The sequence below is a fragment of the Carassius carassius genome, chromosome 45, assembly GCF_963082965.1.
Source record: "Carassius carassius chromosome 45, fCarCar2.1, whole genome shotgun sequence".
Classification (NCBI taxonomy): Eukaryota; Metazoa; Chordata; class Actinopteri; order Cypriniformes; family Cyprinidae; genus Carassius; species Carassius carassius.
The window spans coordinates 11503656-11517660 of record NC_081799.1 but is presented as its reverse complement, the minus strand read 5'-3'; positions in this window follow the sequence as shown (position 1 = coordinate 11517660).

The following is a 14005-nucleotide window of genomic DNA, read 5'->3' as shown; positions in this document are numbered from 1 at the left end:
GGAAGCAACTCTTGCACACCTATCTTACAACTCCCTTGTAGTAGCTGAGCAAAAATATATTAGAATCTTTTCTGTTGTACTCTGTTCTGTTTTGCTCTACTCTGTTTTCTCAAGTATTTGCTTCTTCTGCTACTTCTATGAACGTTTCTATTTATTGTATAACCCTCTGTTACAATCTACTCCATTATATTAACAAATATATTCAATTACAATCTGTTCTTCTGATATATTATTCTGCATTGCATTCAATTCTATTCTTCTGTTGCATTCTGCTAGATTCAATTATAATCTGTTCCATTAGTAAATTTAAAGATTATGTATTATATCTCTATTAACTCTATACTTATTCTCTCTATAATTATATTATATTTTTTAGTTCCTTTTATATATCATACTATTATGTTAAAGGTAATATTCCATTAATGATTTTATGCTCTATTTTGCTAGATGCTATTTTATTAAGGTTTCTATTCTGTTCTATTCTATTCTATTTTTATTTTCTGCTACATTCCATTATATTCTACTCTAATTTGTTAGAATATATTCTGTTAAAAACTCCATTCTGTTCTGTTCTTCTGTTCTATTCTGTCCTTCTAAAGTTATTATTCTATTCTATTTGCTACTCTTTTCTGTTAAAGATCTTCTTCTATGTTTTCTAGATTCTATTCTATTCTATTCTAATCTATTCTATTCTATTCTATTCTAAGCTATTTTCTATGAATGTGCAAGACTAACGATTACTCAGCACTTTCTCAACCAGAAGAACGACAGTGCAGAAACAAAAAAGTAAAACTGTTTGTCCTACATACCACCATGTTTATGGTTATTTTAATACATTAAATTGTATGAAAAAAAATAAAAATAAAAAAACCTGTGGGAGTTTCAAGCAGCATAACAAAAACTTTTGACGTAAATAGACCTATTTTAATGTAAATTTTACTTGTAATAGTGGTCAAAGACTCTCTCCCAAAAATATGAATGTGACAAATGTTACTAAACATATAGATTCTTAATGTTAGAATATCAATACTGTATTGTTAGGTACAATATTGCTTGTTTTTGAGATATCATTGTTCCCACCCCTAAATTCCTACATGCAACCCATTCCAACTTCTTGCGCTCATTTATCATTCTTGCCCTGGCTGAGGGGAACCCAAAATAGGCAGACAGACGAAGAGGAAAGTGAGAGAGAAAGAGGAAAGAGGTAATGAGAAGTGACAGCTGTGATAGATGGCAGGACGATGCTGGAGGAATGAGACAGATAAAGTTATAAGGAAAAATGAAGGAAAGATGCAATGCAAAGAGATATGCATTGATTTGAATGAGCCACTGTCTCTATCTTCTCCTGAGAAAAATACCCTCGTAATCTCACGTGTCCCCAATAGCGTATCAGAAGATGTCTCACAGTGTGCTCAGATGTGCCAAGATACCACAGTCTGCAGTCAAAGTGAGAGTTCTCAATATCACATTTTCTTAAGTCCAAACAAATTGCATTGACAGCCACATAATTTATACATTTATACTTTGTCACAATTAGAGATAGAGAGAGATAAAATTTACCTTTAGGCATGAAGCCACGTTTTTTTAAATGTCATTTTAAATATAGCGGTAACGTGATAATTGAATATTTGTTTCTTTGTTTGAATTATTTCTGCCAGTGGGAGGTTTGTAAAGGTTAGGTTTATCATGTCCTCAGAGCAGATGCTTCTTATTCTATTAGACATGCTCAGAAAAGCCCTTTTATGTCCTGCGTTGCATATTGAAATATTTTTGGACTGTGTGGGTGGAAGTGCAAAGTGGATAGAAAGCAAGCAAGACAGAGTGAGAGTTTTGTTTTTATTGATTAGGAGATTTACATAACCGAAGTAATAGAATCTCAACTGCGTTCAGTGTCTAGATTTCCTTTTATATTTCAGTTCTGCTTCTGCAAGATTCTGAATCTTTTATAAGCATAGATGAAAATAAAAACCTAAAACAATAAAAAAAAAATGTTTCTCACATAATTATGCAGAAATATGCACATATGCTGTGCAGTAAAATTGAACGCTCACAAATATTGTGGCAGACATCTGTAAAGCAACCTCGGGTTGCTTGTGTTTGTGCAGCTTATGTTGCAGAGAGCAGGAGGATTCACTCAAAGCAGGAGAATCAGCTCAGAACAGCTGCAGTGAGGTTCAATCTTACAAAGATGTGCTTCAGTTCTGCAGGTCTGACATCCCCAATTCTGATTGTCGATCACTTTGCAAGCTGCAGAGTCTTAAGAGTCAAAAATAATATATGCAGAAAAAAGCATATTGTGTATATGTAAATATATGAGTATGTGTTCTTGCATTAGTGTTTAATGCATGCTTATTTTATGCATATTATATTCTTTTCTCTTATATTTTAATACATATTAAATAGCCATACTGATATCTCGACAAGGACAATGAATAAGAATTTAATAAAATTGCATATCATAATAATATAAAGGCAAACAATATATAATGAAAACATCCATCAGTTTAAATATTATAATAAATACAAATATTGATTTATATTTATTGTTTGGTATAAACTGCTAAGTGTCATGTGTTTGCATTAAATAATAATAGTAACATAATATATGTAGAGAGAGAGAGAATGAAATACTTTTATACATCTATTTTTATATTTAGTTTTTTACTGCTCAATCTCATATGTTTACATGAAATAATAAATCTTATAAAATAATAAATAATAAACATTTTAAATAAAATTATACATAATGCTCAGACTGTATATATAAAAGTTTATGCATATATATATATATATATATATATATATATATATATATATATATATATATATATATATATATATATATATATATATATGTATATATATGTATAGTAGAAACTGGCTCAGAAAAGGAAACAAAAAAATCTGCTTCAGTTCATGCTCTGTTCCGAACACAGAGTTCCTTCAAGGACTGATGGTTTGCATACAGCTAATGATCCTCCAATTTGCCCATTAAAAATTCCACCCCATCCCATTCTATCCACAAAGTCTTAGCACCTCCCAAAAAATGTTCTTTGCCACACACCAACTCACACCAGAGACTCTGTTGCATTATATCACACTGTCCAAGCAAACCCATCTCAGGCTATTTTTACTGCTAAGCAGTTAATGAAGCTGCCACGGCTCAAACAAACACACATTGATACATGCACACACGCGTAGGGCAAGGAACTGCACTCGGCACTGTTGAATTAACCTTTAGACTCCACTTTAGCTTCTCAGCACCTGTTCATTCCCACTGCTCTGAAGAGCACAGTCTTCTAGACTGCCTACATTTGAAATTCTAATTAAAAAACTAAATCTATCTGAAAAAAACTCTTTAAAATACTTAGCAAGGCCATGCAAAATTCTACAGAATCATGATTTTGATTGAAACAGGCTAGCTGCCAAACACATATCAACTGTAACTGCAGTGAATTTGCTGTGCTCCAATTTAGATACAAGCAATAGATACAGCAAAACCGAAGAGATTACAGATACAAAAGTCAACTTGTCTATTTTATAATAATATATTTGAATGTTTACTTTCAGAAACAAAAACAGGGAAATAAAGCAACCTTCTAGTTCAAGAGTTTACACACTTTTTCATTAGCAATGCTGCTTTTGGTAACTGGATTTTGCAGCTTCCCATAATAGCCTAGCAACTGGCAGTTTGTCTTTCTGTCTATTTGTTTGGGTGACTGTAAATCAAACCTCAAGCTATTAAAATGATTTAAAAAAACTGTCTGACAAGGCTTTGTTAAGTCACACAGTTTTAAGCATCAATATATTGTGCAAGACAACGTTCTATTTTGTTTTAAAAATGTTCTAAATAATTAGTTAAATAGTTTTAATGGGAAAAATAGAATAAAAAGTATTAACATCTGAATACCAATGACTATTTACTTCAGTTAGTTTATGGGAGAGCGAACAAGAGAGAACGTTAATGATCTAGAGAGAGTTAATATGATAACTTGAGATAGTGGTATAACATAAGTGTAGTGTAATTTATGAAGAGAGATAATAATACATTACGATATAATGATATAAAGCAAGACAAATTTGCAATCACAAGCCAAAATGATAAAGCTCTATGACACCTAATGGATTGCAGCCCACCACCCATCCACTATCCTGCTACACCTGAAAATGCAGTCAATGTAAAGTAAGATACCACAGCTTCTATTTAGCACAGTGTTATATGGGATAATGGACAGAGCATGTGTGATTTAAGTGGGTCTGATAGGTGACACATAGCAGGTGCCAGACAGTTGTGGCACTACATCTCAGAAGCAAACTGGAAGAAGGTTTCAAACTGACAGGAAGATATGCACCTAGCAAAATCTCAACAGAGCAATAAATCCATATACTGTCTTATTTTAGCTTATTTTAGAACCATGGTCTTTTTAACCAGTTTAGACCATTAACATGCCTTTCAAATGATTTCATGTCACCACTTGTGTTCATTTTTTCGAGATGCCTGAATACTGTTAAATGAACAAACATGTTACGAGGATTATAAATAAAATTATAGAGTAAAAAAAAAGAAAGCAAATCTTCTTTTTAACAAATTTGGAGAAATGTAGCATTACATCACTTGCGAACCAATGGATCAGTGAATGGGTGCTGTCAGAATAAGAGTCCAAACAGCTGATAAAAACATTGCAATAATCCACATGACTGCAGTCCATCAGTTAATGTCTCGAGAGGTGAAAAGCTGTATGTTTGTAAAAAGCAAATCCATCAAGGCATTTTAATTTTTAAACTATTGTTTCTGGCCAGAATTCAAGTGCATAATCCATAATAATGCTTCCCCCAATAAAAATAGATAAATAAAAATATCCTGTTGTCCGCTCACACCCAAATCCACTGACGTACTTATTTAGGACTGGTGTTTGATTTGTGCATATTTCTCTCCTGATTGAGATGAGATTAATTTTTTGCTTGAGAAAGCATGGAGAGGAAACAAACTCTGAGGGTGATTACATTTGAATTTTAATGAACTATTCCTTTAGAATAGAATAATGGCAATGCAGCATGTATCTGTTTTTTCCTTGTGTGCTGGACAAAACAGTGTTAAACCTGATGTCACCTGAAGTAAAAATAGACACTATATCTTTTAGATCCTGACAGGCATGCATGCCCCTGAATGAAACCATGTGATGCTGCTCTCTTCCCCTGTCGCTCTCTCTTCCCCTGTCTCTCCTCCTCTTTTTCTCTCTACACTTTATAAACAGTTATAAGAAACACACAATCCACTGTGCAGGCTTTTTACATCACCCAGCTTTTGGAGCTCATCTTACATTAAGAGTAACAGACATGCTTGTTTCACTCATATTCACACGTGGGTAATTGTTTTCTTCATGTTCCCCCTGGGAAAGAAGAGAATGTGTGCTTTAATCACGCTGTTTTTCTTCACTGCTCTGATCATCCATGTCCAGGAGAAATTCCTCTGGGCTCTTTCTGTCATAATCTTGCTTTCTCTCTCGCTGTGGCGATTTTTTTTTTCCTGGTTGCTTGTCTCGTGTGATTTGCATTGTTCTGGTGTTTATTATTTTGGGGTTCTTTGGAGAGCTTATGCATGAAGGTCTGTTTGGTATTCCTGAATGATTATATAAAACCTTCAGTCTAGCATTTCTCACATTTGATCTAAAATCAGGCATGTGCTAAATAAGAATATTTACATTATACATTTTATAAAACGTAATTTTAATGTACCACGATCAGTGTTTTAAAATGTACTGAAAGCCTTTATGGAACTGACAGTTTGTGTTTCTTGAATATTGCAGTAGAAATGCTCCTTGAAACTCTCCAATGATTGGTCCTTTGCGTCATGTGACCCCTTACATCAGCACATTTTGGCTGCCCTTAACAGAAACTGTAAATCCATCAAAATTTCGCCCTTGTGAGCAAAAAAAGAGCACAGTTTTACGATCATTAATTATGGAAGACTAAAAGTAAGCAATGAAGATGCTGGCATAAGGAAATTCTACATGAAAATCAATGCTGTGAGGTTCAAGGGCAGGGAGATTCAAGAGAGAGAGATTTGTAAGTGTTTGGGTTAAAGTTACGTAGTGCGCAAACTAACACTCGAATGAACAACATAGTTATGTAACTGAAGGAGACAGACAGACCTTTTAGACCACAGTGTTTCATACCTCACGGGGCTGAGGACATTTTCAGTAACTCACTCTCTTTTTCTCTGTGTCACATGCGTCTTGTTGTAATATTTGGTTGTCACTGTCATAACTCATCTTCTGAAAAAGAAAAGTAATCCACACAGTACTGTTAGTGTCCATGAACAATGCAGACACATACACACACCAACAAAACCATGTCAAGGGTTCTTCTTGACTTGAGTCTGAAAGTGCAAGGGGAAAAACAGCCACAAAAATAATAAGATTCTTAAATCGTGTGTTTGCATATTTACTAGAAACATAAATAGAGAGTTATATCATATATTAATTTGTCCAAAAATGAAAAATCCAAACCACTGTTGTATCCTGGCTTCTCTTTTCAGTGTAATGAAATGAATGAGGCTTTTCTTGCATGTTTTACAAAAGAATAAAAGTCATATAGTTTTGGAATGAAATGAGTAAAATAAATTTCATTGTTTGGTGAACTTTCTTTTTTAAGTTGTAGGTAGCAAACAAAGCATACTTTTGTCTCAAACATTAGCAATGAATTGGTGGATCCAGTTTGCAAAACTGTTCTGAATGATTTGTGTACATATATGACTAATCTGAATTTCTCACAAATAATGGTTTATATTGATTACTTTTTTATAGTTCTTTTGGGTCTGTTTTGAATTTTAAAACCTCCAGTCCACATTCATTATATACAGTGCTTGATCTGTGCATATTTCTCTCCTGATTCAGATGAGACAACTTTTTCACCAGAGAATGCAATATTATGGAGAGGACAAATTAGTTGACTGAAAGCAACGATTTGTTAGGCTAAAAACCTCTTAATGATGGATTTGTTTATTACAACATTCAACTCCTGTATGCGTACATTACATTTGGATCACTGTGATGTTTCTATCAGCTGTTTGAATTCTCATTCTGATGGCACCCAATAACTGCAATCTATTAATGAGCAAGTCATGCAACGCCAAATTTCACCAAATCTGTTCTGATGAAGAAACAGACTCATCTACATCTTGGATGGCTTGAGGGTGAGTGCATTTTCATTTTCTGATGAACTATTCCTTCAAAGCCAAGAGTTACATTATGGTAACACTGCCAAGATGTGCCATGTTGGTGATCCAACATGGTTCATGATGGCCCTAGCATCTTTAGGCAACAGTTTTTTCGTTCAATGGTTGTGCCATCGAAAACATGAGATTGCATCTGTTTTGGGTCCGGTTTGAAGCTTACAAGCAACAGTCCACAAACATTGGACTGACACTGCGTTGAGCAAAATTTTCCTTTCTATCCCACAATAGACTCTTCACATTTATGGCAAATTTGCCTTCACTCCCACTGTTGTTGAATTAGAAACACTCATGCAGCAGTGTTAACTTGTTATCTGTAATGCCAAGTTAATACAAAACAAAATGTACTTTTATAACTCCACACTGCATTTAAAAAAAATGAAAATATAAAAATGTAGTAGATTTACCATGTTAATAACTGTGGAAATGTGACATCACAGTATATGAGAAAGGTGCATTGCGTTCATTATATGGAGGCCATCCTTGTGGAAGTCAGTTTTGATCATGTCCTATATCAGAGTTCCATTTTTTAATTGATCCTGGTAGCTGAGCTTCACACACCGCTCACAGTTCCCCCCTAACGTCATTACTCCCTAGAACCAAGAGCAGAAATAGTGTACCATCCTCAAGAAAACTTCATGCTGACTTCTCCTTCGATTTCTGTAACAACACTGCACACTAAATCAATGAAGCAGTCTCTCTCTGGGATGTGTTATAGTGCATACGTATGGAAAGATTTTAGATGAGGAGCTTAATTCAATATTTAATGAAAGACGGTCAGAAAGGGGGCATGGTTTTCATGCTTACTGTTGTGCCTATATTCTAATTTAGGTAAAACTACACGTTTTAGTCACACCTGCACTGATTGTGAAGTCCATGCTCTGTGTTTCTTTCTGTGTGTGGAGGGAGGTAATTGATGGTGTTTTGTGTTGAGCCAGGACTCAGTGCTGTCAGTAATAATCATTTATTTAGGGCTCTGTGCTTGCACACGAAGAAGTACTACTATACCAGTCCTCAGACAGATGCTCCTTCTCTGACACTCACAGTTGGGTGAATAAAGGCTAATGATGTTGATGAGTTGTTAATGAACTTAAACTGCAAAAGGTGACAGGAGATCAAAAAACTAATAACAGTCCAAATCTCACAAGGTACACCTTGTAGTAAAAGTTTGCTTGTACTTTGGTGTAATTGGATGAATGGTAATTATTAGATTTATGAATTCGGGTCTAATTACAGAAGAAAGAGTAGAGATTTTAACGTTTAAACTTATTTAATTTGACGGTGAGAGGAGCTAGAAACAAATAAGAGGTCACTGTATTTTAGAAGCTTCTGTTTATGTATTTGTTTATGTACATTATGTATTTATTTATTTAACTGAAATAAGTTTGAGGAAAGAGAGCTGATAATAACAAAAATGACATCCAGTTGCCTGTTTTTGAAAATGTTTCTAAATATGGTTGGCACCTTTATATTAAAATACTATTTTACAAACTGATTGGGATGTGTTTTGACTCACGTCTCAGTTTTGTAAGTCCACGAATCAGTGATTTCAGGATGAGTCTATACTGCCATCTGTTGGTTGTTAGAGCACTATTACAGCCCAAAGTAGTCTTACTGTATGCCACCAAACGAAACTAATTAGGGGACTTTGACAAAATTTGGATTGCTGGGGGAAAATAAAACAAACAAACAAACCAACAACAACAACTCAAAAACCTATTCCAACAAAAAATGATAAGGAGTAAACTAATTATTTACCGTAGCCTATAGTAAGTTAAGCATTTAAAAAAAAAACAGTAAGTTTATGCAGAAACAAAAGTGAAAATAATCAGGAGGGCGTGGTTCGTCCTGCCTATTTACAGTGACTCGCAAGGCTTTTCCTCATTTACCAGAAAAACCACGATGGACGAATATTATCCCATCACTGTAGAAGGAAACTGGCAGGCTACAAACGCTAAAAGTGTGAAAAATAAACTTCAGATTTACTTTCAGAGTAAGAGATCTCAGGGAGGAGACTGCATCGTACAATATAATGACGGGAGCGACTCTGCTACGATTCTGTTCAAATCATCTCGCAGTAAGTTATCAACATGTTTGCAAAATAACATTCATTTGGTTTATTATAATGTAATCGCATATTGAGATCTTGCCATGCGATTTTGTAAAAACTATTTAAAAGTCTCTATATGAAGAGCTTATTTGCAAATTTTATTTTATTATTATTATTATTATATATATATATATATTTTTTGGCGCGAGAGAGAAGTTGTGTGATGTATCTAAATCTGATAGTTTTTATTTCAGTCCGAGATAGCGTGCTCTCCCAGGAAGAACACGTTATTACTATTGGCAATCAGCAAATCAAGTTGAAAGTGTACAAACCCGGCACTGGACAAAAGGTGTGTATAGTTATAGTAAGACTTGCTACAAAATCTACAATTATAGCTCTATAATCCATGTAAATTGCGTCAAATTATTATGGTCTTTCATAAAAACTCGATTATTATTTTATGGTACATAAAAAAAAAAAAAAGGGAGAAAATCAGTCACTGGGGTGGCAACTTTTCAAAAGATACACCTTTGTACCAAAATGGTTCATATTAGAACCTCAGATGTACATATTAGTGCATAAAACATTCAAACGTATACCAACCTAATGGCAGCCTTTCTTCCGTGTTTTTTTTTTCTTGAGAGTTAAGAGAGTGAGAGAACTTACTCTACATGTATGGTAGCATTCCCCATATGCTCATAAATGCTTCACATTTATGTGGTTTCAGACAGAGCAGTCATGTGGTTATCAGGAATCAAGTAAGTAAAGCATGTGGACTTTGGTCTCTGGCTGCTTACATGCGTGCAATCTTTTATTGGTTGGGTTATTTTTATGGAAGTAAAATAATGACTTATGTCTTTGAAACAAAAAAGCATGCTGAATAGCACTATCTGAAAAAATAATGCATTGAATTAACAGTTCTTGCATTTTAATGCCTTGTATTTCCAGGGCTTGCATTGTTAGGTCCTGAAATGTAGTATAGTTGTTCGTTTAAGCTGTGAATATTTCAATTAAAAATATTTCACACACTTTTTCATAATAAAAAAATCAATAATTCATATTCACGTTCCAGAATTCACTTCCAAAATATTAAATCGGTTAAAAAATACGATGTATAATATTCAACAGGCAAATTTCGGTCCATTTTATTTCACTTTCCAAATTCGCTTCCACAAATTCAGTGGTTAAAATTCGGCAGATAATTCGCCCTTTCACATCCGGGAGCTGCAGGAATAGCAGTAGAGCACAGAGGCATGATCTCTATCTACTGTCAGTCGCTCACCAGCAGGTGGTGCAAGCGGCTGTTAAATAAGGCCAAAGCAACAGGTGGATTAAGTAATACAGTTACAAAAACTGATCTGCAGAAATTAAGCAAGCGCTAAGTAGAAGTTTTGATTATCGGGGCATTTGGAAAAGCTGATTGTGCGTATGTTTATTTCAACCTCTTTGCTGTTACCAAGTAAGCAGCATTCGAAGGAGATTATTATGGTGTTTTACCCAACGCTGAATTACAGAACTAACATTACATCTAAGGAAGACATATATTGCTTTCGGTTGTTTAGTTTGCCTAACTTTGTGTCATGGCTTGTGAGTCGCTGTGCTGTAATACTGGGGATCCCCTCACGTCACACCCCAGGATTCCCCAATGACGAGTAACGCTTCTCAGTCAAATAATACTGTGATATAAGACCTCAGATCTCAGAATACATTTTATTGATGATTATGCAAACTATATAGACAGTTAAGCAGATGTAAAATATGAACGAACGCTCAAGGTTTCACGCGGTTTCCCTCAGAAATCTGTTAAAAAAAAGAAAACACGTGGCTCAGCGCACTAACAGTGACAGCGATTTAAAGACAATCTTACTGATGATGCAAACTATATACAGACAGATGTGGATATGAACGCAAGTTACGGAACAAGAAAAAGTGCATGTTATATATATAAAATAATTTAATTTATTTAAAAAATAATTAATGAATGAATAAGGGGCAATTCACATATCGCGCCTAATAATGCGTGGAAAAGGCTATGTGCGCCGCTTTCTCCTTTTTTCCAAAGTGCTCGGGCAGAAGCGCTCCTGAGGCTAAGCAACAATGACGCTCTCTCTCCATGAAGACGCGGAAATTTCAGCAAAGGATAAATGGATTTGCAGCACAAAAAAATCGCTTTCAGTAGCTCTGCTACTAAATTTATTTCAAAATGGCAATCCATTCAAAGGAGATTATAATGGTGTTTTACCCAACACTGAATTACAGAACTAACATTACATCTAAGGAAGACACATATTGCTTTCGGTTGTTTAGTTTGCCTAACTTTGTGTCATGGCTTGTGAGTCGCTGTGCTTTAATACTGGGGATCCCCTCACGTCACACTCCAGGATTCCCCAATGACGAGTAACGCTTCTCAGTCAATTAATACTGTGATATAAGACCTCAGATCTCAGAATAGATTTTATTGAGGATTATGCAAACTATATACAGGCAAGCAAATGGGATCAAAAAGAATCCAATGCGCTGCATTTTCTTTATAATTGATTTCCATTACCACTGGTCTATAAAGTCGACAGTCACACAAAGATATCAAGACCATGATTAGTTTTAACAATATGCAACCAATTTATATTAACATAAAAAAATGAGTTAAAAACAATCTAGGTATATTCTGAAAATGTAAACTGAAGAAATTATTGACGTGCTACCGCACCCAAGGGACCGTCTGACAATTCCACTGACTGGGTTAAAAGGTCCGATGTGTTTTAATTAAAATTCTAAATAACACAGTCAAATTCTTAATCTTGTATTTCTCATAGTGATTTTCTACAGGTGAGATTTTGCCAATACCTCCCTTCATATATTTACAGTATACAATTATTTACATATTAAAGATCCCTGGAAAGGGTTTTCATGTTCCAACAGTTGTAGTACATTGCTAGATACAAGACTGACTAACTAGGGATGGGCGTTTTCCACAAATATCACATTCGACTATTTGAGCTCACAAAAAAAAGAATATTCGTTTATTTAAATTAAGTTTAATGAGTCAGACATTTTTCAGCAACATTTGTTTTCGTCATTTTGAACAAGCTTACACACAATAAGCTTGAACATTACACATCGTGTTTTGTAGCTGAAAACCTTTAACAATGCGTGCAAACAAATAAAAGTACAGATTAAAAGCAAAAAAATAATAATAAGTGAACAAAGAAAAAACGTAAAGCAGCCTGCAGCAATTAGGCTATTGTACACTTAACTTTTAAACTGTCAGCAAATCTTTTTTTCTTTTTTTCTATTCTTTCAAATGTTCTTGTTAAGAAATACGGGCATGTAAACATGATTGGGGGAAAGTCGGCTCCTTAGTCTGTTAACAATAAGGACGGCCGCGGAGAAAACGTGCTCTGACGGCACAGACGTTGACGGGACTCACAAATAACGCTGTGCTAAGCGAATAAGTTTTGTGAAACGCTTCGTGTTTTCGTTTACCACTGAATGGGATCCTCATCTGGTGGAATACATGGAATACATGGCTCCAGCAAGAACTGTACCCACTCGTCTCGGCTGGACTCTCTGTAATCATCGCTGAAGTACTGGCTCAGCCTTTTCCAGCCTTTTCCTACGAGTTGTTATTGCATCCTCTTTATCGTTTGTGACGGCGGCTGCATCCGCACCACTTGCATCAAGGAAAATGTTCTGATAATGTTCAAATACATTTTTTTTTCTTACTTCTCTCATGTTTTCATCGAGAAACCTGAGATGTTTGTGCCGAGGGTCTAGGGCAGACGCGAGAAGAGGAGTTTCCACTGTATTCTCCAAGTTAGCGGTGTTTATTCGTTGCATGAGAGATGCTGCAACAATGTTCTTGAATTCGGTCACTTTCTGTGATTCTCCACGGCATATTTGAAGTACTGTAGAAGACCGCAGTTCTTAGGGGGCGTTCACTTATCGCGTCTTTTGCATGCTCAAGTTCGTTATTTCCAATGTAGGCGCGCGGTATGCGCGCTCATAATGGAAGCGACGCGGTCGCGATGCGCACGCGGTGCGACGCGGCCCCGTTTTTTCCAGGCGCGTCCGAACAGCATCGAGTTAAAAACATCTCAACTTTCAGAATGCCGCAAGCGCACCGCGGGTCATGTGACAAGAACTAAACATTCAGCTTCATCCTTTCCCGTAACAACGTTGAAAGCTCAGCCAAGATGAAGGAACTGCTGAACATAGCTGCTTACTTGGTAACAGCAAAGAGGTTGAAATAAACATACGCACAATCAGCTTTTCCAAATGCCCCGATAATCAAAACTTCTACTTAGCGCTTGCTTAATTTCTGCAGATCAGTTTTTGTAACTGTATTACTTAATCCACCTGTTGCTTTGGCCTTATTTAACAGCCTCTTGCACCACCTGTTGGTTAGCGACTGACAGTAGATAGAGATCATGCCTCTGTGCTCTACTGCTATTCCTGCAGCTCCCGGATGTGAAAGGGCGAATTATCTGCCGAATTTTAACCACTGAATTTGTGGAAGCGAATTTGGAAAGTGAAATAAAACGGACCGAAATTTGCCTGTTGAATATTATACATCGTATTTTTAACCGATTTAATATTTTGGAAGTGAATTCTGGTACGTGAATATGAATTATTGATTTTTTAATTATGAAAAGGTGTGTGAAATATTTTTAATTGAAATATTCACATCTTAAATTAACAACTATATAAAATTTCAGGACCTA